We start from the raw sequence: 24,552 nt of genomic DNA, 5'->3' as shown, positions 1-24,552 counted from the left end.
CGCACGCGGGCGCAGACACCGGCACAGCTGGGCACACCCCGGGGTTCCCGCCCGCGGTCTCTCTTCAGAGTGCGGCTCCCGACGAACCGCGTCAGATCAGAGCGCAGGGCCCGCCCGAGCGTCTGCGCATCCGAGGGATATGGCCAGCCAACAGTGGCCCGGCCCAGCGAGGCCCGCCTGCCTCAGGCGGCACCCACGGGCTGTCTCCCCGCCTCGGGACGAGAGGGTGCTTCGCCGTGCCTGTGATGGCAAAAAAATTATATATATATATATATATATATATATATATATATATATGTATATATGCTGAAGGTCTGAGCGTTCCAGCCCGCGCAGCTCCCAGGAAGAGCCGAAACGCATGATCTGCCCTGCGGGGGCCTCTCCCCCAGCTTCCGCTGGAGTCCGTGCCCCTCGCTTGTTCTTGCTCTGCTTTCCTGAACGTCCGCGTGTCTTTCTGTGTTTCTCCGGTTTCTTACACCTCTGCCTGTGCTCTGGGCGCCTCCCCGACCATCCCCAGGGTGGACGCGGCCGGCACCCGAGCGATGGCGGGGTGGGTGCGGTCCCTCTGGGGCCTGAGCGAGCACCCAGCTCCCTCACGAGGCGAGACAGAGGCGGAGCGCTGAGAGGGCGGAGCCGCTGCAGTCTGCACCCCCCAACCCCCCCTCCCCCCACACCCCCCGCAAGTCCCGGTGAGGGGCACCCGCGCCCGCCCGCCAGTGCCCGGCAGCCTGAGGCCTGCTGCTGGCGCACCTTCGCCGGCCTCTCAGCCCCTTCGCGCCGCGTCGGCAGTAAATGCCAACCCCGGGTTGCCCGTTTACTGTGAAGCTGAGTCTCCTAGTAAAACGCTTTCCAGATTTATCGGCTAGGAATGAATGTCCCCTGTTCTTTATAAAAACCACCGCTTCATGCTTTCTAAACCGAACGGAGATCTTTTTTTCCCAGAATTGCAGCCCTCAGAGGCCTTGGTGGAAGGGGCAGGAATATCGCCGCCAAAGAGGTCTCCCTCCGCGTCCCCAGGATGGAAGGCGGCGGGGAGGTCCCAGCAGCTCCCCAAACCTTCGCCAGGGTCCCCACTGCGCTAGGCTGCCTGGAGAGTTTTTGCTGCTGTTTGGGATGGGAGCCTCTGGGGGGCGCTGCAGCTCCAGGCGCCCGATCAGGCGCTAAAGCAAGTGTGGCTCCTCCCTCCCCGCTGTCCAGCCAGCGGCTCCAGCTGCAGCATCCGGTTGGTCGGTCGTTACTGCGGAATTTGCAGGACCAGTGGGGGGGCGTGGCCGGCGGGGGCGTGGCCGAGGCCTGCCTGGGGGTCCGGAGCCGCACCCCCTGCCCTGGGACAGCCTCCCACCCAGACCACGCGCCCGGTCTCGCTCACACTGATTGTGAGAAACCTGCTCTCCTCCTCCGACACTGCGTGTCTTCTGCAGGGCCATAAATCAATTTGGAAGCCTGATTGTGTCAGTAATTAAATAGCACTAATTGGTCGTGCTGCGTGCGGTAGGCTTTCCACAGGCCGTCGGGGTCTTCGTTTTGCGATAACACAAACGTTCCACGCAGCAGCTTCCAGAACCGCCAACTTGGGCTGGGCGCCAGTGACCTGGGGGGAGGAGCCTGCCGGCCTTTGAGCCCGCAGCCCCAGGAGGGGTGCTGCCAGGTGTTGGCTGAAACCCACTTCCTTCCCCTGCTGGACACGCAGCCCCAGGAGGCGGAGGGCCCAGCCACAGCCGAGCGACTCCGGAGAGGGTGGGGACCTCAAGGGCACGGGTAGGAGACGGGCGCAGGCGTCCCCGGGACACGGGAGTCAGGAGACAGTCACAGGGGCCCATTCCCAGGAGAGCTCTTGACACCCCTGGGCACCCAGGGAGCACGGGCAGAGGGCGGGCGCTCCTGGCAAAGGCAGCAGCCCACGTCCCTCCTTCCCTGGGCTCACGACATCAGCCCGCTGCCGGCCACACTTGCCAGGGAGGCTGGCGAGCCGGTGATCATCGCCGGCCCGGTGCGGGGACCTCCGGGGACCACACGGCGCAGCCAGCGGTGTCCTCAGCCGGTGCCCTGGGGCAGGTGTGGAGCCAGCTCCGCCCCCCCCCCTTCTGGGCTCTCCTCCCCATTCTGGCTTCGGCCGCCTCGTCTCCTGGGCGGCCTCGGTGCAGCCTCAGTGCTGCCCGCTCCCCTCAGGGCAGAAAACAGGGCGGGGTGGGGGGGCTGGTGAGTGGGGGAGGGGGGCGGGCCTGGGCTGGAAACTGTTGGACAGGGGGTCCCGCTGCTGCTGGCCATGCCTGTTTGGGCCGTCTGCCTCTGTGACCAGTAACAGCCACCACTTCGCAGTCTGGGGACAGGAGGCGGGCCTGCCGCTGTGTGTGCAGGGTGGGGGTGGGGGTGGGGGGCCGTCAGCACAGGCAGGAGGGAGATGAGGGCCCCCTGACGCCCCAGAGGCCGGTGTCATCCGTGCCTGGCTCCGAAAGAGCCCTGGACCACAAGCCTAGGAGGGAGCTGTCCTTGGCAGGGGCCCGGCCCACAGTCCACCTTGGAGACCAGCTCACTCTTCTGAGCTGAGCACCCAGAGGGGCTCCTCCCCTCCGTCTGTTCCAGTCGGCGGTTCCCGGGACGCCAAGGCCTGGCTGCCGGGGTGACCCGCGCCCATGTCCGGGGACGAAGGGCCCGCTGTGCGTTTCCGGGCTGGCGATGCCCACAACCGTTCCTGAAGAGCCCGCCCCCGGCCCTGTCCCCACACGTGTTACATGTTCACGGGGGGTGGGGGGGAGGGACGGTACTCGCAGGGAGGCCGGCCTGCCTGGAGGGGCTCCCAGGGGCTGCTGGGCGGGAGGCTCGGCCGCAGGCTGCGGAGTCTGCAGCGTCGCGGGGAAGGGCCGCAAAGAGGTCGGCCTCACCTGTGAACGCGGAGCAGACGCCGGAGCTGGGAGGGGAGGGCGTTTCCCGGGGCTCCGCCAGCCGCTTACAGGTGCTGCGGGCCCGGAAACCTGGAGACCATGGGGCTGGGGTCGCTCTGGGCTGGAGGAACTCCCCTGCTCCCTCCTGGTATTAGACGCGCACCGAGGACGCTCCGCGCGCGCACTCGGCTTCTTCACCAAGGCCGGCCGCCCGGGACAGCACGGACTTCTCTGGGTGGGGCTTCCCGCGGGGGCCCTGGTCCGCCCACAGCCCTGCTGGTCCCACGGGGGGCGGGGGGGGGGGGAGGCCACCCCACGCGGTCTCAGCAAACGCCTTCCGAAAGATTCCTCCGAGCGACCCTTAAACGCCAGACTCCCGTGTTCTCCGAAGGACCCGTTGCCGGTGGATCGAGTTGGACGCGTCGCAGGGGCGAGGTCCCCCCCCCTCCGGGAAGGATGAGCGCGGGAGGGGCCCCGCGAGCTCCCCGCGCGTCGGAAGGGAGGGCGGCGCGGCCTGGTGCTGCCGTTTAAAGCCCATTTTCACATTGCTGCCCCGAAGCAGGAGAACGTGGGGCGCTGGATCGATGTTGTTCTCATTATTATTTTAGTGCATCGAAGGTCAGGACGCAGCCGCTGGAGCCGGCGCCCCCTCGGCCTCCCCTTCGCCCGGGTGGGGGTGCACCAGGCCGGGACCCTCGCCCGGCGCACCGCGCCGCATCTGTGGTCCTGCAGCGGCCTCTAGTGGCGAGCGGGGGCAGCGCCGGCCAAGGAGGGAGGGGTTGGCCTCTCTCCCCAGGGCCAAGGGGCCCAAGTTGTCACGTTTTACCTAACGGGACGTGTCTCCTTTCACATGGTCTCACTGACGAAGCTAGTGGCCAAGGCCGTGCGCTTTCACCGAGGACACCCTGCGGTCCGGCCTGTGAGATGAGAGCGCTGGGTGTCCCCGGCCATCCCCCAGCTGCTAAAAAAGACACCAATAAAAGCATCCCAACAGGACCTGCAAACGGGGGTGAGCCTCGCCCCACCCCCCACCCCGCCCTCAGCCTCCACGACACAGAGTGTCCGCCATCCTGCTCCTTAAAACCTGCCGGGCTGCGGACCCACTTCGAACGGGCACCCTCCCCCCGTGTCCATGGTTCCCGTGGACGTCCCCCACGCCAGGGGTGCCGGCTGGGCTGCCACGTCCTCACGCCCTCTGTCCCCCCCTGCTCTCCAGGACCCCCGGGGGCCCGGAGGTGAGGCGGACATGGCTCCCACCTCGCTGAGCAAGAAGCTGAGTCCCCACCACGCCCCACGGTGCCCCACAACGGCTGCCTCCCCCGTGCACAGCGGGGCCCCCTCCTCCTGGGGTCCAGCCCGCACGCCGCCGCCACCTCCGGCACCCACGTCACCCCCAGCTCAGGGCCTCCGCACGGACGGTCCCCTCCTCCAGACGGTCCCCTCCGCCTGGAGCACCTCCCGTCGACACCCTCCCTCCCTTCAGTCTCGTCTCTGCTGAGCGTCACTCGTGCCGTCCCCACACAGGACCTGACGTAGTGGCCCGGTCATTGTCCCTGCTCGCGTCCTGGTCACATATCATGTCCTCCCTCAACTCGGAGACACGATGTCGTCCAGTGCCCCCCCCCCCCACTCCTGGACGACGAGCCCCCCGAGACCACCAGCTTTGTCTGCTCGTTCGCCGCTCTGTTCTCACCGCCCAGACCGGGGCAGGACAATGCCCTCCGTAGACGGGAACGAATTTACTGTAAAGGACGTCAATGAACTGATGGCTCTTCCCGCACGGCCCGGCCTCCCCCTGTCTGGGAGGAAGCGTGCTCCCGTCCCAGTTGAAGGGATGTGGCTTGGATGTGCTTGACCTGCTGGGCGTTGGCGGGACACCTGGCCCGCCGAAGGAACGTAACTCACGCTGGCGTCCGTTTCACTGGGGGGGGGGGGGGGGACTGAGGCCGGGAGCGGCCACGTGACCTGCCTTGGATTGTATTGTCTCTGGGGGGGGGAGCTAACTCACAAAAACTGGGTGTTCCCCCTGCTCTCCCGTCCCCCCAACGCCGTTGGAGGCAGAGAAACTTCTGCTGGAATGGGAGTGAACAGCTGTGTGGCCTTGGCTGAGTGCCCTGACCTCTCTGAGCCTCTGTTTCCTCATCTTAAGACAATGTAGAAACACCCCATCACCTAACTTCCTGGGCTGTTGTGGAACCGTCTGAGGGTGCACGTCTAAGCACCAGGAAGAAGTCGGCGTTGTAAAGGGCCACTGCTGGTGGCGACTGTTTTCTAGAGGGGCAGACACGCATTTTTCCACACGTCGTGTTCCTCCCTCTCCAGTGCCCGAGCCGACCGCCCACACGACTTAGGGGTCCCCGCCAGGTCAGGGCCGGGGGCAGATGTTCCGTTGTCTCCGTGAGATTCGGAGCCGGAAGCAGCGGTCTCGCCGGTTCCCCCGACCCCTGAAGCCCCCCAAACTGACAAGCCACAGAGACGGGGTCCCCCCTCCGGCCAATCCCCTTCGTCCGCGAGTGGGTTTACAGTAAGAGCCGTGCTCCTCCTTGCCGTCAGAGATTCCCTTTCCTGCATGAGTGCCCCCAAGGCCTGGGCACAGGGAGAGGACGGACACAGCCGGGCAGACGGGCCCGCCCTCGCGACGGCGAGTCCGGAAGGCCACGCGCCTGCATCTGCGGGTGGAGGGCCCGTCTGCTTGCTCCTGCGCGGGCGCGCGCCCGCGGCAGAATGCTGACGGGGCACAGGCTGCTCCACCGTGTCGTTCCCAGTTTCATGCTCGCGTTGTTGCACCTCCGGGTTCAAGGTGAGTGCCAGACACACCGTCTATTTACAGTGGGTGGTGTTGCTGGGGCATCGGTGTGATTTCTGCAGCGTGGCAGGAAGCCGGGCGGCTCACCTGGGGCGGGGGGCGGTGGGGGGGGCGGACAGGAGGCAGCCCCCTCTGCCGGGAGCCGGGGTGCGCCGCACCCACAATCAGTGACAGACAACGCGGTCCTGGAGTTAGAGGTGGCTTCACCCTCAAGGTCAGCGAGGAGGGCCTTCCCCCCACCTCCTCCCAGCACCCTGCCCCCAACCCTGTGCTTACGTCAGTAACGTCAGCAACCTATCCCCCCGATAACCCCCACGCTCCCCAGCGCCTTCCAGACACACGTCCCTGACAGACAGACAGACCGGAGGACGTGGTTTTGCAAAGACGGCCGCAGGGATGCCTCCGCAGCAGGGGCTCCTCCCGGCGTGGTCTCAATACCCTCGGGGTCCAGCCGCCGTGCCAGCAAGGCGGGGGGGAGCCTCAGGTTGGAGGTGGGGGCAGCCCCTCTAGCCAAGCCCTCACACACGTGGGTACAGGAGCCTTCAGGTGATGCCAGTTCCGCGCCACAGGGTCACTGCCCTGCTCCCGGGCCCCAGTCCGAGTGGAGGAGAGCCCGCCCACCCCTTCAGGGTGGGTTTCTGGACCCCAGCACCGGTGGTCCCCAGAGAAGATGGTTGCTGTTTCAGGGCACGAAGGGCAGGTGGTTTGGGGGCAGGCCCAGCAGCCAGAACTCTTGCAGGAGGCCGAGGGGCCCTCTGGGCGTGTCTGCTCAGCTCAGTCCCCACGGACCAGCCGCCTGTGCTCTGCCCCGGGCTGGGCTGGGCCCTGGGCCTCGGGACCTGGGGGTGGCTCCCATCCCGAATGAGTGTGACCCATTTACCTGCTGGTGAGGGAGACCCGCTCACCCTGACTTGGAGGTTGCTGGCCCAGGTAACCGACATTTGAGGGTGGACCCTTCAGGAACGGCTGGCTCCAGGGGATCAGGGGGCAAGGTGTGGGTCCATCTACACCTGCATTTCTGTACCTGAAAACTGGGGTTGGGGGTCAAAATGAGGCTCTCGAGTCTAAGCCAAGAGATACCTTTGAGTTGACGGGATGTTGGAGATACCAGCGTTTATTTGCAGAGCTGATGTGCATGCTGAGGCCAGGCTGGGCCGGAGGCTTCTGAGCAAGCCCCTGAGAGTCCCACCTGTGGACGGGGGTCTTCTCGGGGCCCTGGCCCCAGACCCAGGCCTGGGCACGGGGGCCGCACTGGGGCCCCCGCGCGTCCCAGCTTCTCCCTTCCCCAGTCCCAGGGACCAGCCCTGAGAGTGGGCGTGTAAGGCAGGAGGGGCGACCAGGGTCCTCCCTGGGAACCTGCGGAGAGAATCCGTCTCTCTTTGCCGAAAAGGCGGGAGGCCTGGAGCCACCAGCTCCTGAGTCCTGCCTGGTAGGACACAGACTTGGGGGCAGCGAGCCAACATTTGGTGATGGAGACGGAGAATTCCGGGGGAGTCCGGCAGCTCAGCCCCCCACATCCTGACACGCGGTCTGGGCCCGCTTTCTACGTCGTTTTGTGACGGGGGTGAACCACCACTTCCCGAGCCATCGAGAGGTGGGGGGCAGTCGAATGATGGTGGACACCCCGCCCGGGGGTGTCACTGCTCCGAGGGAGGGACGCAGTGGCAGGCAGGACAGCCACCGTGCAGCAACACTGGGGCATCGTTGTTGCAGCCTCGGCTGCTCTCGGGGACACGTGGACCGACGAGGATGGGTCACAGGAAGCAAGTTCTGCGACGCTTCCGGCTCACAAACGTTGTCTTAGAAATACCAGCCCGCGTCCATCATGCCGACCCCCGTGTGAGCGGCGCCCACGGGGTCACCAGCGGACTCCCCTCAAGGAAGAGGGGTGTCCCAACCCCGAGAAGCACTGCACTGTGACCGCTCTCGGTGCCGCCGGCCTGTGAGCGAGCGAGTCTGGTGCTGAACCCCCTGCGTGATGCCTGGGAGGCGCGTTCATCAGCCGGTCCCGGAGGGCACGGCCTCGCTGACCCACATGGTCGGAATCCCGCGTGTCTGCCGCAAACTCTTCCGCCCGCCGACCTCCGATGGGTCTTGCATTCCCCAGCCCACGGCGACGGGTCCTCCCCATGGGTCTGCGGCAGTCCTGTCCCGGGGCGCCGCACGTGACCTGCGGGGGACGCCCCTCGAGGGCGTGTGGGGCTCCCCGTCTCACTGCTCTGGGGCACCCGCCGCCACCCCCTCTCTCCCATGGTCTGCACCGGCGGCTCCTCCCTCCCTCCTCACGCTTCCTCCTTAGAGCTGAGCTGTGGCTCTCTCTGTCCCTCCCCGCCCCTTCGGGGTCCTCCGGGAATGCGTCCTCCCATCAGTCCTCCGTGTCCCCTGCGGCGTCGCCGGAGACCATGGCACCCACCGGGAGGGGAGGGCCCGAGTCTCTGCGGGACCCAGACGGAGTTTCCCGAGAGCCGGACCGCCCTGCCGGCCCCGTACTGGGGCTGCCTCGGGCACCGTGCTGGAGTCGGGGAGGTCACCCGTGGTTCCGCTCACAGAATTCGGGATGGCAGAGTCCCCTGTGAGCCCGGCCCCCTTCTCGACCCCTACACGACGGGTTTTAAGCAGGCCATGGTGGCGATTCACCCCGGACGGGACGCCAGGGGGTTTGCGCCCTTCCCTGTCCACCAGTGTCCTCCGCAAGAGGGCAGGGGCCCGGGCCTGGCTCGGTCCATGGGACTTCGCAGGGGACAACTGTGAGTTCCGCTTTCTTTGGCTACAAAGAGCCACGTGAGGATTCCAGAGCGTCCATACAATTATTTATTTTAACAAAAGCTATTACCATAAGTAAAAGGGAATCTAGAAAAAAAACAAAACAAAACGCCAAGCCGACTGGCAATGAGGTGTCCGCTGTGTTTCGTCTGGGGACGGCTGGCCGACCTCTGGCAGCCTTAACGAAAGGGAAGAAAGCGGCTCACGGCCTCGACACAGTTGAGCTCCCACCAGGTTAAACAACCTCGAATAATTCACTCTCGGGTTGGCTTCACGGGAGCAACACAGTTCTGTTTCCCACATGACATCCGGCACGTGCCCAGGACACACCCAAGGTATCGGATTAGATAGGCGGCATCAATAAATAATCGGAGTGGCTTTGCCTCATGGGTTGAATAACCAGCGTCTGCCTCCCCGACGCTCGGGGGCTCCTGGCACAGACAGAAAAGGAAGAAATTCGGATGCCACGGGGCCTGGTTTCTGTTTTAATCATGTACGGCCGCAAACGCCACGTTTTCCTCTTCTATTTAATTATCGCGTGATAACCAGTGGGCACTAATGGGATTTGCTGAAGTAATTTTCCTGTAATTGCATCTTTTCCTCGCACGCCTCTTGTTTGCACACGGAGGGTGGAACTCGAGTCTTCCCAGGCGCTCAGCAGGCCCTCCCTCCCTCTCAGGTGTGGTCAGGTTACTTCCTTTCTCTGAGCCTGGTTCCCTCCCTGCTGCCGCAGGATGGCCCAAGTGTCACCCGGGGCGAGGGTGGGCGGAGGTGACAGCAGGAAACAAAGTCACGGGCGCTGTGTCCTAGTGCTGTGAGCATCACCGCTCAGAGGATACAAAGTTACTGAGTCCTGGTGCTGTGAGCATTACCCTGCGGAGAATACAAAGTTACTGAGTCCTGATGCTCTAAGTTTCACCATGAGGAGGATACAAAGTTACTGAGTCCTGGTGCTGTAAGTTTCACCATGAGGAGGATACAAAGTTACTGAGTCCTAGTGCTGTAAGTTTCACCATGAGGAGGATACAAAGTTACTGAGTCCTGGCTCTGTGAGTATCACCGTGGGGGAAACAAAGTTGCTGGAAAGCTCAGATCTAGCTTCACCTGCGGTCAAGGGCGCCTCACCAGATCTGGTTTCTGCCTCTTGGCTGCGTTCTGGTGCAGACACCATGCTCAGCCAGGGGCCCCGCCTGCTGGGGGCACAGCGGGTTTGGAAGCCTTGGCCCCCTCGGGCCCCTCAGTTCAGGTCCTGGATGGTCAAGAGGCTTTCTTTCTCACAAGCCCCAGGCCCCATTCTGATTGCACCCGCTCAGGTCATGTGCTCCTGCCCGAGCCCATCGGTGTGGCCAGGAGGATGCCCAGCCAGGTGTTGGCCCTGGACCACGGACCTGAAATGGACCAGAGGGATTGGGGTTTGCGGGGGGGGGGGGGGGGGGGCGGGGGGGCTGATGTTGGGAACCTTTAGGGGCCTAAATGCCAGGAAGCCAAACCAAAATTATCTCCTCGACCTCAAAAACCCCACAAGAGTGGAAATCTCACCACTGCTTCTGTGAGGTTCTCCACGTCTGAGAAATAAAAAGTCACCAAGTGAGTGTGGGGGGGTGCTTTCTGCCCATCAGCAACCCCACCCCCCGGCTGGCAGGCGGTCCATGCCACCGAGCTTGCCGTTGGGGGACTGGCTCCGGCTCCATCAAACACCGAAACAGCTGGAAACACCTGCTGGTGGGCCAGGCCACATTTTTAAGAAGTATCACCCACTCACTGACCTTTCAACGATGTAAGCAATTAATTCAAACAATTTCCTGGACGATTAATCTTCCAGACAGGTTCCGAGTCTGCCTGCCCACCGGAGGAACAAAGAGAGCTTCCCCAAAACAGACACACATAACCTGGAAGAGGGTCCCCCCATTTCTGGGCTGGGAACCCCATGTCCCCTGAAGGAGGAGGCATTTGCGGGCCCTACTAGTCTGCACAGGCTGCTGTGACAGAGTAGAGCGGGAAGGCCAGGGTCCGGGCGTGGCGGGAGCCCAGTGTGGGCAGGGCCGGTCCCTCCTGAGGCCCCCGCCCTCGGCCCGAGGGCGGTCACCTCTCCCCGGGCCCTCACCTGGTCCTCCCTGTGTGTGTGGCTGTGTCCAGATCTCTTCTTACAAGGGCAGGCCATCCAGGATGTGAGCCCCTCCCCCCACACGCTCCCTTTTCAATGGCCCTGTCTCCAAAGCAGCCCCGTCCTGGTGTCTGGGGTTAGGCCTTCAGGGAAAGGGTGATGAGGGCCCCATCCGGCCCCCGGCGGGAGCTCACCCTGCCACTGTGGAGAGCAGCGCTCTTCCAGTGGGGATGAAGGTGGGAGTTGGTGAGTGTCTAAAATCCCCCACAGCCCGGGAAGGGGCGTTCTGCAAGGGCTGGGACCCTCGCCCTCCCCTCTCATGCCTGGAGGAAGTTCCTGAGGGGGGGGCTGGGGGGGAGGGAAGAGGGGGCAGTGAGCCATGTCTCTGAGCTCGGTCTCCTCAGGACGGAACGGGGATGAAACGGCCCCTTCCCCGAGCTGCGTGGGGAGGGAAAGAGTTCCCTGAGGGAGCACCCGCCCGCCGGCCCACCTGCCGGGAGTCAGTGTCGGGAGGGGCATCACCCATGTCACCTGCACCGCACGCACAGCAGCCCCATAAAACCCTCCGCTGCCGAGTCCCTTTGGGGGACCCCAGTGCCGTTTGGTTCTCGGGGAGGCCACGGAAGACTCCAGAGGTAGCCAGGGGACCCCGTGGAACCGCCGAGAGCTCTGGCTGGGTTAGAACGAACCCCACACACCACGGAGCGCCCCGGCAACGCCGTCACACGGAAGAGACTCCGGCTGCAGACCCGGGAAGAGAGAGAGACCCCCGTCGCCCGAGCTGGCGACCGGTCCATGTTGGAACTAACTAACAAAGTGGCCAGGACCGTGGACGGGGCCACGCGGGTTCCTGAACAGCCCTGGGAACGATAGTTTTCTTCGGGAAAACACACAGACACCGTTCACCCATGCAGGCCAGGAGGCTCTTCTGATTTGCATAATGGCGGTGATTTGCATATGATACAAACGTGCCTGAGCGAGTCTCGGGCACCAAGCACACTCAGGTGTGATGTTGTCGGCACAGTTTTCTCAAGGATCCCGACTTGCTGCTATTTGTCTAATGAATGGGGGAAAATAAATATTGGTGGGAACACCCACTGTGCCCGGGAGTGGGCGTGAAGTCACACGGGAGGGAGGGAGGGAGGGAGGGGGTGGGTGGCGGGTGCCTCCTCCTCACTGTCGGGTCCGAAAGCACCCAAGCCGGCCGGGTCCTCCCCAGGTCCCTTCTCTCGACAGCATCCTTGCACCTGCCCGCCTGGCCCGGCGCCCTCTGTCTCCCTCTAGTGGGGGGATTCGTGCTTACGTCTCACACCCATCCAGACAGCGGAGCACAACCCTCTGCGGCCCGAACCCCGCGTCTGGCCACCTTTGCAGGGGCCCTTTCTGCCCCGGGAGGTGACCAGCACCAGGTCTGGGGATTGGGACGTGGGTGTCTCTGGGGACCACCGCCGGCCCACACAGGGGGGTTCTCCCTAATGCGACGAGGTCGGTTGACACCGGGCCAGGCAAGGTTTGGGGGGAAACACCCCGCAGGAAAAATCAGGACAGGACTTCTGAGGGAAGGGGTCATGGAGGACTTCTCTGGACACCACTGACAGGAGGACGTTTTACTACGTTTTCAGCACGGGGCGGGGAGACGTCGCATTTTTAAACGGGCCCCCTGGGGGCTGATCTGAGTGGGCAGCCACCCAAGGGCGCTGTTGCCGTTTCTGAAGGGCCCGCTCCGCTGTCTGGCCTCGTTACTGCTCGGGCTCAGCGCCCTCCACGCCCGAAAAAGCCGTCCGACCTCCGAGGCTGCTCCGTCTCTCCGGGCGGGTGTCTGGGACCCCTCGTCCTGCTGCCCCTCTGGCCTTAGGGACAGAAAGGAACACAGACGCCGTCACAAAATGTAGTTAAGTTTGATATCTAAAACTTTGGCGGGAATGGCCTTTCTGCACAAGACACAAAAAGAGGGAAACCACGAAAGAAAACGTGTCGACAGAGGAGGAGGATGGAGAACAAACCTCCCCCAAACGCCAGGCCCCTTGGACACGCCCACACACACGCCGATCGGCAAGGGGGAACCGGGGAGCAGCGGCGCGGGAGGGAGGGCGAGTATTTCCATGTGCGGGGAGCGTTCGCCAGGAAAGACTCGGTGGAGATGGTCATGATCTCCGTCATTGCTCCAGGGGCGGGGGTGCCCCCCACTCAGCAAAGCCCCAGCGCCCCCTTGGGCTGGCAATAAGTTTCAGCTGCTAATATTTTTGTTTGGTGGTCCTGAATCAAATCAAGGTCACCAAGTCTTGATTTGTGAGTGGCAGCTCTCAGGACGGTAGCAACTCCATCCAGCTGGGTCCCGCAGGGTGACGCTGAGGACAGCCAGTCCCGCTGACCAGTTATGGGCACAGAGCGTGAACGGGACACCAATGTTTGTTAAGCTGAGATCTGGGATTGTTTACCATCCAGCGTAGCCCGGTCCATCCTGCCGGGGATCAGCATCCTTTGCTGCCTTTGTTGTAAGTGATACACTGATACTTTGTATTGTATCGAATTCTACTTTACTGCATTTGTTTGGAAAACGTTGATTGCCGCCCAGTGGGTTTCGTGACTCGGGACAGACTTGAAAAACAGTCGCACACAGACACCGGCTGCGTGGGCAGGGGCTGACCGTGCGCCTCGGGGCTGCACGGCCCTGAGGCGGGGACCGGCCCTGCTCTCACTCCGTGCGTCCCACGGACAGTGCCGCGGTCCGGCTGCTGGTGACCGAGGCAAGGAGCGAAGAGATTCCACCTGTTACATAAGTGTCCCATCCCAGGGAGAGAGCCCCTCAGACAGGCCTGTGGCCGCAGCCCGGACCAAGCCCGTGAGCCCGTGCCCCCCGTGGAGACGGACCCGTCCCTGGGACACGCCGTGGGCGGCGGGGCTGGGGGCAGCACCCGGGGCAAGGCCAGCCCCGGCCAGCTTCGCTCGTCCCCGTGATTTCGGCCCTAAACCAAGGAGCCGCGCTCCTCCTCCTCCTCCTCTTGCTGCTGCTGCTGCAAGGAGCCGCCTTCCGGGAAGGTGGGCGGGGGGCTGTGTGGCCCCAGGATTGGAAACTGCGCATCGAGGTGACGTCACAGCTGGAAAGGCCCGGATGGAGATGCATTCAATTATCGCAGGTTCAACTTTAATCTGCAAGAAGCTTCTTAATTGCCGCGGCTGGACGGGAGGGGGTGGGCCGGCCCGGCCGCCTTCCGACCAGAATTTCCTTCGTCCTGAGATAACTGGTTCCAGCGATCGAGCTTCCTTCAGGGGGACGATAAATCACCCTGGAAATATGGACGATGCCAATAGTGGATGAGCCCGCTGTAAATGGGATCCCGGCATCTCCGAGACGTGTTCTTGGGTGCATTTGTCTAGAAGCTGGAAGAAAAGGCAGCTCCACGGGGGTCAAAGGAGAGGGCGCCGCTGACGCATCATTAAGACGCGCGCCGGCGTCTTCTGCGGATCGAACACAGGCCCAGGGGTTGAGGGTCCTTGAGGAGATAAACCCTCCGGCTCTGAAATAAAAGCACAGGCCTCTCCTCACCGCTGACGCCACCCAGCCCCACGAATACTGCGGGCGGCTTTCGTTGTCTGCTTCGCGCTGTGTCCTTCTGGAACGAGGGGCTCAGGGCACTTTTGGGATGGGAAGACATGGACACCGCAGGGTGCACGGCCCTTCTGTCTGGGGGGGTCAGTCCTGGGCCTCCCGTCTGGGGGATCTGAGCAAGGGACCACCAGGGCTGAACCCGGGGGGCCTCGGAGACCCTGAGCACTCCCCGCTGCTCCGTCCCTCCTGACCCTGTGAGGGACTCTGCGTCCTTGTCCCTCGGGTCCACGTGCGCCCCGCGCTGCAGCCGTGGGAACTGCCTCACGGGCAGCCGGGGCCTCTGCCCCCTCCCCCCCCCCCCCCCCCCGCAGGGTTCCGCAGCGGGACCGCCCGGCAGGCCTGTGGTGGGAGCTGTCCCCTGCGCTCTGGCCCAGATCAGCTGGTGCAGGTCGTGTTCGTCAGGCCCCCAGGGGAAACCGAGGCACCGGAAACAGCTGTTGGGAGGACCCGGGGGACAGGACCCGGAGCAGCCAGCAAGACAAACGCTGTCACGCGCCGGGCAGCTCCAGACCCAGAGGGGGCGGGGCCGGGGCCGGGGCCGGGGAGCGGGGCTGCAGAGAGGCCTGCCGAGCGCAGCGTGGTCTTCGGGGGAGGAGTCAGAGGACCTGGTGGGGGGGGGGGGCCGCAGGGAGGGAGGACACCGTGGCCGCAGGCGCCCGGGGCCGCGCTCCCGCCGCCGCCGCCGCGGCCCACCCCTTGGCCAGACCGGGCGGACGGCTGCTTCCCGCCCGGGCACCGCCGGCTGCCGCGCTTTCTTGGGGGGGCAAACAGCAGCCTGACAGAACAAAGGGACACATGCGGCTTTTAAAATAGACCTTGTGAACTAAAAAGGCGCCAAACAAATTCTGTAGCTGGGGGCCGTCGCCCTGTTCACAGGCCCCGGAAATGCCAGGGCAGCTGTTTTTGAACTTGGGGCCTTGAGACTCCACCGCGGCTGGCAGCCCGGCCGGGGGCTCGGCTCCGGCCTGGGGAAGGCAGCCTGTCTCCACGCTGGGCCGGCGGAGTTCTCGTTCCAAACCCCACAGACCAAAAAAAAAAAAAAAAAGGAATCCCAGTGGCCTGGCCCCCCAGGCAGGTGCCCTGGGGCGAGAGGGTCGGCCTGAGGGTCTGGGAGCTGGCCGGTGCCCTCAGGGCCACGCGGGCAGGTGTGGGCCGCGCCTCTGCTCTGAGTCCCGGGAGGGGGGCGGTTAGGGTTAGTGACCGGCCAGGCAGTTCCCGGTCACTGGAAGGTCCCACCTCCGGCTGCACAGCCCGCCGCCCCGGGACGCGGAAGGCTGCCCGGCGCAGACAACACACGCGCGTCTGCAGACGGGCTCTGAGGTTCCGACAAAGAACGACCCCTCACCCGCGAGGAGCCTGGTTCCGGTCCAGACCGACCTCATTTCTCTCCCGCCGTCCCCGTACTCCGCCCCCCTCGGGTCACCGCGGGTCACGCGCTCTCTCTGCGCACTTGGCCGAACCCCCCTCTGTTTCGAGAAAACTCCTGAAGGATCGCTCCACTTCCCCCACCAACCGCCCCCTTCGGAGTGTCCCCACGACCAACCCCAGGGCGACGGCAGGATCCTCACGACGCAACGACCGCTTCCTCGCGCCCAGGACTCCTCTCCGCGGGGGCACCTTGAAATCGCGCCCGTCTGGGCAAAGCGAACCACGTCCGTCTGCCACCCGCCGCCAGCGAGCGCTTCCCGACCCAGAGCCCGGCGTGCGCGTGCGCGAGCGCGCACCTCGCGGCAGCCGCCCTGAGCGCAGGTGCGCGGAGCGCAGGTGACCCCGGGTGAGGCCGCGGAGGAAGCCAGGCCGCGCGACGCCCCGTCCAGACCCCTGAGCCACAGGACCCGGGAGCACAACGACATGATTTCATCTCGCGCCGCTGAGGCTCGCAGGCATTTGCCCCCGCGGTGATTCCCGGGAGACAAGGGCCGCAGGCGTGGCGCCGCCGCGGGAGGGACCGAAGGCCGCCGTCCGCAGAACCTGCCGCGCGCATTCGGCCCTCAGACCCACGGCGAGGGAGCTCAGACCGCAGCGCCAAGGAGGGAGCGCGCCGAAACCCGCGCGGACATTTCCACACACTCGGAAGGCGCTCGCGTGCCCTCGGGGAAACCGGGCTGCGAACGAAACGTTGGAAGCGTGGCGGGAGCACGGTTGCTTGGATCCAGGGTGCTCGTGGCGTCGCCTCGTGCGGTGACTCGTGGGCCGCGCGCGCCCAGCTACTCTTAGGGGACACCGACCGGAGGGGGAAGGGGCAGGCGGTTCCCGGGGAGCAGGCGCGCGGAGTAAGGCCGGCATCACGTGGCCGTCTGCAATGCAGGTGCAGGGAGTGGGGGAGAGGAGAGAAAGTGGGGGGCAGAGCGCGCGAGGGCGAGGGGACCCTCAGGAGGGAGAAGGGAGAAGACCGTGGGGCGGGGGGAGGCCCGGGCTCTCCCACACACCCCGCTCCGGCGCGCTCCTCAGACAATTGGAACCTCGGCGACAGGCAATTAGCTGTATCGATCGCTCCAGGAACTCAGCAAAGGAGCTAATTAGTCCAATAACAGCGATCGAACGAGGGCGGGACTTCCTCTCCTGTGATGAGAGCTCAGCGCCAACGCCTGGGGGGCGGCCGTGAGGACCCCTCTGGGTCTCTGGTTCCCTTCACAGCGGCCTAACCTCACGGGGCTCGCACCCAAGGCTCCCGGCCCCTCCCCCTTCCTCCTGAAGGCCAAGTTGCTGACGCGGCAGCCTCCTCGCAGCCGTAACACCTTGGCTTTAATCATCCTCCCGAGGCGGGAGCGCGAGGGGGCCCTGGCAGGCGGCCCCGTGACGGCCTCCAAATGATGATGAAAAGCTCCGCAGAAAGAACGTTCCCGGGGGGGCCGCCCGGCGCTCCCCCCCCCCGCCACCCCACCCCCGCCAGGCCAGGGGACCGCTGACCCGCGGCCTCCTCCAGCCTGTTCGCCGCGGGGATGATGGAGGAGTTCTGGAATGCGCGGTGACAGGCGGCACGCCGCAGCCTGAGGGGCGCCGCGCGCGCTGGGGGCGGAGGCCGAGCAGGTGATGCCCAGGGGCTGAGCTCCGCTGCTGGTCCTTTCCCACAAACACCCGCGGCGGGCCCCCCAACAAAATGTTATGTACAAAAATAGGCGCAAGTGGGGTGGGGGCTCCGTCCGCTTTGCTCATGGGTCACTCACTCATCCCCGGGCGCGGGCACCGCTGCCATGAGGATGTTTTACCCTGGGGAGGCCGCGGCTGGTCAGAGAGATACAGGCTCTTTTCCCAGAGACTGTTTGTTACATGTATCGGATGCACGGGTTCAAGGTCAGGACCGGCTGTGTGTTCAAGCCATCGGTGTGGCTGTAACACGAGTTTCGCAAGATGTGAGGTGCTATGCATCCGAAACTAGCCGCTTGTCAACCTATTTTTGCAACTGTTCCCGAAAGCATCTGTGCCGCCGCGAGCAGAGAGCAGCCTCGCCTGCACGGCTGCTACAAGCGTGGCGCACAGCCAGCTGTTGAAGGCTCTGACTCAGGAACGTGAAAGACATTTTGGGTTGTATTTTTTTTTAGCAATATCCATGTTCCCACTATTTGAGAAGGAAAAATTGTGTTCTTTATGTTTCTATATTTCTTTGCTTAATAATTTCTGGACTATAACAGGAAATAAATAACAAATCGTGGATTTTAGTATATAAATATAACAAAGGCAAGTTTGCAGTGTTTCTACTTATTTTTTCCCATTTCAGCACCTACTAGTAATGAGTGTGTCTCGGATATCTGCCTGAGACCTACGCTGTCATGTTTTCACCCCTGACCTCCCCGGGGTTTAAGGAGGCGTTGTACAATTTGTATACGAAGCTTAACTAAAACTGTATTGAAAATACGGGGGACAAAGGTATTTTAGGGGGGCAACGTGGCTGTTTCCAGGGCCCACCAGGCAGGGCGGGGCTGCAGGAAGGGTGGAAAGCAGAGCCGGCGACGCCTCGTTGCAGGAAAATACTTTGGCTTTTGCCGTTGTAGTTGTTGTTTATCCTGCGAGCTTCACCTTCTCCGAGAGTGGGAACGAGTCATCTGTCACCTCGGGGCGGGGGGTGGGCTGTTACGACAGAAATAAATAGTCGAGACGCTTTCTCAGTGATTTTCTTCGTCTTTTAAAGTTTAACCTTTGGAACTTTTTAAATGATGGGCGGGACACAGCGTCCGTGGTGGCAGCTGCAGGCAGAGCCCGGCCGGGGTGGGCTTTGGGGGGGGGGGGTGCTGAGGGTCCACGGAAGAGGCCACCCGTGGCCTGGTGTTTCTGGGGGCGGGCAAGTTCACGGCGAGGACAGCAGTGACCAGGCCCCGGCCCGGGAGGTGAATGAGAGTCTGGCAGCCAAGGGGTGGTGGGGGGACCTCCCTCGGTCAGAGCCAAAATGAGACTCACGTCAGGAGACCGTAGCCTCCAGCAGAAAGACGGAATGATCCGGATTCAAGCCGTTTATGATCGCCCAGGACCCCCGGACAGGACGTTTACACAGACACACTCACTCAGCTGCCTCCTAGGATGCATTTTTGTCTTATAAAAAAATAAAATTTGATCTAGATGATAATTATGAAAATAAGTCACTCCAATTTTAAGGAATGTATATATATATCGAGAGAGGCATTCTTCATTTTTGAGTTTCACCCCCAATCCCGTTGCTGGACCGAAGGATTCTGGGCTGTGCCGGAGACCTCCTGTCCCCGCCTCTGTCCTTGCTGGACACCCACGGGCCCCCTGAGCTGAGGGAAGACAGACCAGTGAGAGGTCAGGGTGACTCGGTCCCTCCACCATGATCACAGCCGGCGGCCAGGAAGAGGTTGCCAGCGCCCCCCCCCCCCCCCACCTGGTTGACTTTGCTGTTGGAAAGCGAGATGGGCGGGGGTATGGGGAGCGGGCAGAGGCACAGTGTGGTCTGGGAGTTTGGTTGGACCTTAGCATTCTGCTTCTGATTAGGAGCCATAGAACAACAAAGACCGTGTTAACGAAGTCGAGATACCCACAAAAATGTGCGTTCCCTACTTTTTCATCATCATCACCACGATCACCACCACCCTCATCAGCACCCTCATCCCAGAGAAGGGAGAAGACACCAAAACCCACCTTTTCCCATAAATACCATTTCCCCCATGAGCTGTCAACTCTTACGCCCTCGTCACCCACAAACAGGCGCCCCCCAAAACCAGTTGCAGCTCAGAAACATATTTTATTTGTCCACACAGTGTGTCCACTCAGAGTTTCTACAAAACAACGGCAGCGTTTTCACTCTGGGAGAGCTCACATGGACGTCCTCGCGTCCCCTGAAGGTCGGCAGGCGCGGCCACCCTGGGCTCGGCCACACTCAGCTGCAACCGAGCGGTCGTCACCTCCTGCGGGAGACACACGCTTTCTCGCTGGCCGCAGTCCCCACCGCTCCCTGTAGCCTGAGGAAGGTCTTGAATGATTGGCATGGCCTGAGCCGTTGCTGCAGGAATATGGGTTTGCTGCCCCTGTGTTTCAAAATTATTTGATTTAGAATTTTTTTCTAATTGGACAGAGAACAAATTTCTTGAAAACCGGGTCCCAGGTGTTGCCCTAAAAGGAGTGAGTTGGAATCACCCAGGATGGAGCACTCGGGCCTCTGATGCCCAGACTCCGGCCTCACAGGGGTGGGGACAACTGGACTCGGTGGTTCTCCCAGCCCTTCCCGTACCTGCTGTTCTCTGTGCCCGGCGGGTGGGGTCTCCATCACCACCTCAGGTTTCTGATGACCCTTCTGCTGAGCTGGCCCCGCGCTCACACTCTACCCGGTAACCCAAGCTGCACCCGCTGTCCCTGCGCCAGCCCCAGCGGCCACCCTACACTGCTCTGCACTCCTCTGACTCTCTGAGCGGGTGTCAACGTGCACTTCGACCTGCACACCTGAAATACTAGATGTCGACAGCGCCTTGTTCAATACAACACACACCTTCACAACGCGTCACGGTTCGGGAAGCTTCCCTTGAATTCACACAGGTAACGGGCATCAAATGTTCAAGGAGGTTGTGCTGAGTCAGAACAAAATTGTAGTGTTTTTAAAAATTAATCTGAAACTCTTTTTTTCCTTAAAGAGGCTGGCCAGTTCTCTTCGACACGCATTGGCTACTCAACAGTGTGTGCGTGGATTGCCCCACAGACGGGGTTAACAGGGTGGCAGCTGAGCCACGTCATCAACACCGGGTCCAGACAGGATTCACACCGTCGCCCGGGGATCGGCGATGATCACGTTTGCCGGCTGTTCCGTGCACACGGGTCAGAGGTCATAAAAGTTCTATTTGTCAGAAATGAGGATGGAGGCATAGGTAGACACACCGTGCCTCCTCAAACAACCAAAGGAAGGACAACGACAAATTCAAAAACAAAAACAACCAGAACTGCCAGAAAATCAAACTGTGTGGAGGTTCGACAACCAAAAAGTTAAGGAAGAAACACCCATCCAGGCTGGTAGGAGGGGCGGAGACGGGCCGCCAGATGGAGAGGACTGTCGGCAAAGTGGCGGCTGGAGGACTGGGGTGGGCAAGGCGGCAGCTGATGGAGCGGGTGGTCGCACATCTGCGTGTGGTTAAACCGGGAGGAACAATTGGGGAGCGAGACAGACCACACAACCCAGGGTCCCAGCTCCGGGAAACAGAGCCTCAAACCACTGATTGAAAACACCTGTGGGGGTTGTGGCGCCAGCTGGAGAGACTCCCAGCCTCACAGGAGAGTCCGTTGGAGAGACCCACAGGGTCCTAGAATGCACACAAACCCACCCACCCGGGAATTAGCACCAGAAGGGCCACTGTGCTTGTGGGAAGTGGCGGAAGTGAGTGAAATCCAGCAGAGAGTGGAGCAAGCGGCATGGGTCCCTCTCAGACCCCAGCCCCACACACAGCACCACAACGCAGCAACACGGGTTGTCTCACCCTGGGGAACACCTAAGGCTCCGCCCCTCACTACACAACAGGTGCGCCAAGACAAAAAAAACCTGGCCCAAATGAACAAACAGATCAAAGCTCCACAAAAAATACAACTAAGTGACGAAGAGATAGCCAGCCTATCAGGTGCAGAGTTCAAAACACTGGTGATCAGGATGCTCACAGGATTGGTTGAATATGGTCACAAATTAGATGAAAAAATGAAGGCTACGCTAAGTGAAATGAAGAAAAATGTACAGAGAACCAACAGTGATGGGAAGGAAACCAGGACTCAAATCAGCAGTGTGGACCAGAAGGAAGAAAGAAACATCCAGCCAGAACAGAATGAAGAAACAAGAATTCAAAAAAATGAGGAGAGGCTTAGGAACCTCAAGAACAACTTTAAATGTTCCAACATCTGAATTATAGGGGTGCCAGAGGGAGAAGAGGAAGACCAAGAAACTGAAAACTTATTTGGAAACATAATGAAGGAGAACTTCCCCAATCTGGCAAAGGAAATAGACTTCCAGGAAGTCCAGGAAGCTCAGAGAGTCCCAAAGAAGTTGGACCCAAGGAGGAACACACCAAGGCATATCATCATCAACTTACCCAAGATTAAAGAGGAGAGAATCTTAAAAGCAGCAAGAGGAAAGGAGAGAGTTGCCTACAAAGGAGTTCCCATCAGACTGTCAGCTGCTTTCTCAAAAGAAACGTTGCAGGCAAGAAGGGGCTGGAAAGAAGAATTCCAAGTCATGAAAGACAAGGACCTACATCCATGATGACTCTATCCAGCAAAGCTTTCATTTAGAATGGGAGGGCAGATAAAGTGCTTCCCAGATAAGGTCAAGTCCAAGAAGCTCATCATCACCAAGCCCTTATTATCTGAAATGTTAAAGGGACTTATCTAAGAAAAAGAAGATCAAAAACACGAACAGTAAAATGACAACAAACTCACAAGTATCAACAACCGAACCTAAAAACAAAGGCAAACAACTAGAACAGGAACAGAACCACAGGAATGGGGATCACAGGGAGGGTGATCAGTGGGGAGGGGAGGCGGAGAGGGGGGATAAGGATGCAGGGAATGAGGAGCATGGATGGTGGGTACACGACAGGGGGAGGGCGAGAACAGGACGGGAGACGTGGGAGCCGAGGAACCTACGTGGACGACCCGTGGACGTGAACCAAGGGGGCGGGAACGAGGGTGAGGGGTGTGCGGGGCGGAGGGGAATAAAGTGGGGGCGGAGTGGGGTGCCTGTGTAAGAATAATCCATAAAGTTTTTACAAAACTTTGTAAAGTTTTTACAAAACAGAGATGAGAGAGGGGCGCTCGGCCTGTACAATCCCATCTCCCTTCTCTCCACAGGTGGCTGTTCGGTTGGAACCGTGGGGGGCGGGGGGCAGCTTCTCTCGGGAGGGACCCCGCCGTCCCCAGAGCAAGGCCGTGGCCAGAGCAAGGGGACGCGGCTGGGCCCCGGGAGACCAGCCGTGGGGACTCGGACCCTGCGGAGCAGGCGTGTTTATCCGGTGTGTGTTCTGCACACCCGTTCCCCACGGGGCTGCCGCCGTTCCCGCGACCGCCGCCTGCACTCTGCAGCCCTCCAGAGTCACGAGCTGGGGCCCCTCCCCCGGGGGTGAGACGTCGCGGGAAGAGATGCGTCGGCCCAGCGCTGCCCAGGCCCAGGGGCGCTGCACCGTGTGAGAGCACCCCAGCTCCCACCTGAGCCAACCTCAAGGGTGGCGGAGACCCAGCCGCCCCGATGCCCGCAGCCCCCCTGGCAGGGCTCCGAGACGCAGGTTCCGGGAGCCCCGCCCAGGTCTGCTGTGTGGTCTGCTGCCCCCACCTGTGAGCCACCTCGGGCTCCTCCGCGATCTGCTGAGTCAGGTGGTACATGTCCCCCGACTTGTCCAGGGGGCCCGACGAACCCCGACACACCAGCGCGCCCCCTTTGCTCTCAGAAGCCTTCCGCTGGGGTGGTGATTGTCTGCTGTCCTGGCAATGGCCCGCCTGGTGTGCGAGAACACAGCCCCCCCCCCAGCTCTGCTGGGAGGCAGACCCCGGCTGAGGGTGGGGCCCAGAAGCGGGAGCCCCCGACTCCAGAAACTCGCTCAGGACCAGGCTTCTCCGTGCAGCGTCTGGTTCCTGCTGGTCGGGGGGGGGGGGGGGCCTGGACTGAAGCCAGGAGTGGAAAATGGGACCAAGGGGCCCCCCTGGGCGGCCGTGTCTCCGGTCACTAACCCCCCACCTTCTCGGCTCTGCCTGTCATTAGCAGCCAGTAGCGACCCCCACGCCCCAGTTTAGTGGGTGTCTGCCTTTCAGACCGGAAGACTCAGGACTAACACCGTGGTGGGTGCAGAGAGGGCCAAGCGGGCGTGCACCCCAGCCCAAGGCACCCCCACTCCGCCCCGGGGCTGCTCTGGAAGGGCCCCATTCTCCCTGGGCCCCTGCAGTCCCGCCCGCGCCCACCAGGGGGGGCCGCTGCCTGCCGGGTTCGCTGCCTCCCTGGGCAGAAGGCCGCCCGCCCCGCGGCTCCCCGGGCCCGGGGGACCGCGGCAGCAGCGCCTGACTCCCGCAGACGCTCAATCAGACCCCTTTCCTGGGGATAACGCTTCATCTCCTCCCTTTCTGCGGGATGCAGGCTCCCCCCGGCCCCCAGCACAGCCGCACGTCGTCGGGATGTGACTTCCTGCATCGGTGGGGGCCGACAGGGCCTCGCAGAAACGGGCTGCAAACCGACGGTCCTCCCCTCTCCCCCCTCCCCCGCCCCCAAAAGCCCCGGGGGCTCCGGCCCGCAGTCGGTGTTCCCAGGGACACAAGGAGGGATGAGGGGAGCCCGTCAGGAGAGCCCTCGCAGGGGGTGGGGGGGGGTCTGGCCCGCTCCGCGCTGCGGGGTGGGGGACAGAAAGCGCGGTCGTGAGGACAGAGCAGCAACGGGACACAGACAGGACCCCCTCCCGCCCCCCCCCCCGCCCCCGCGAACACCTCCAGAAACTGTCGGGGTCCTCAGGGCTCCCGGAGAACGCAGAGCCCCCTTGGCCTTCGCCCCTGCGATAGATCACACTGGATTTTACTTATTTTTTTTTTCTTATTCTGTAGAATAACGTTTTTACAGGATTTGAAACCCACCCACAAAGTCCCGATCCGAGATTTGGAAAACGTCTCCCCACATGATTCAAAACTGGCGTTATTTAATTACGGAGGAAACGCGGGCCGGATCTTCAAACAGAGGCACACAGAAAGGAAATGTGTTGCGCTCCCTGGCCGCCCCCCACGTGCACCCAAGGTCCCCGCGCGGTACCGCCAGGTCACGCCAAGGTCGGGCCCAAGGGAAGGCCAGCAGGTGCGGACAGGCACCTGCGGAGGCAGGGCTGCGGCTCGATGCTGCCACCCCGCGCCCCTCCCCGGTACTGCAACTACGAGGGTTTCTGAATCCAGCCAGCTCCCCCGCCCACCGGTCCACTCGGTCCCTCCGCGCCGGCAG

Source organism: Phyllostomus discolor, chromosome 13 (genome assembly GCF_004126475.2).
Source record: "Phyllostomus discolor isolate MPI-MPIP mPhyDis1 chromosome 13, mPhyDis1.pri.v3, whole genome shotgun sequence".
In the NCBI taxonomy this organism is placed as follows: domain Eukaryota; kingdom Metazoa; phylum Chordata; class Mammalia; order Chiroptera; family Phyllostomidae; genus Phyllostomus; species Phyllostomus discolor.
The sequence above is the reverse complement of the archived record's forward strand: the minus strand, read 5'-3'. Positions refer to the sequence as shown.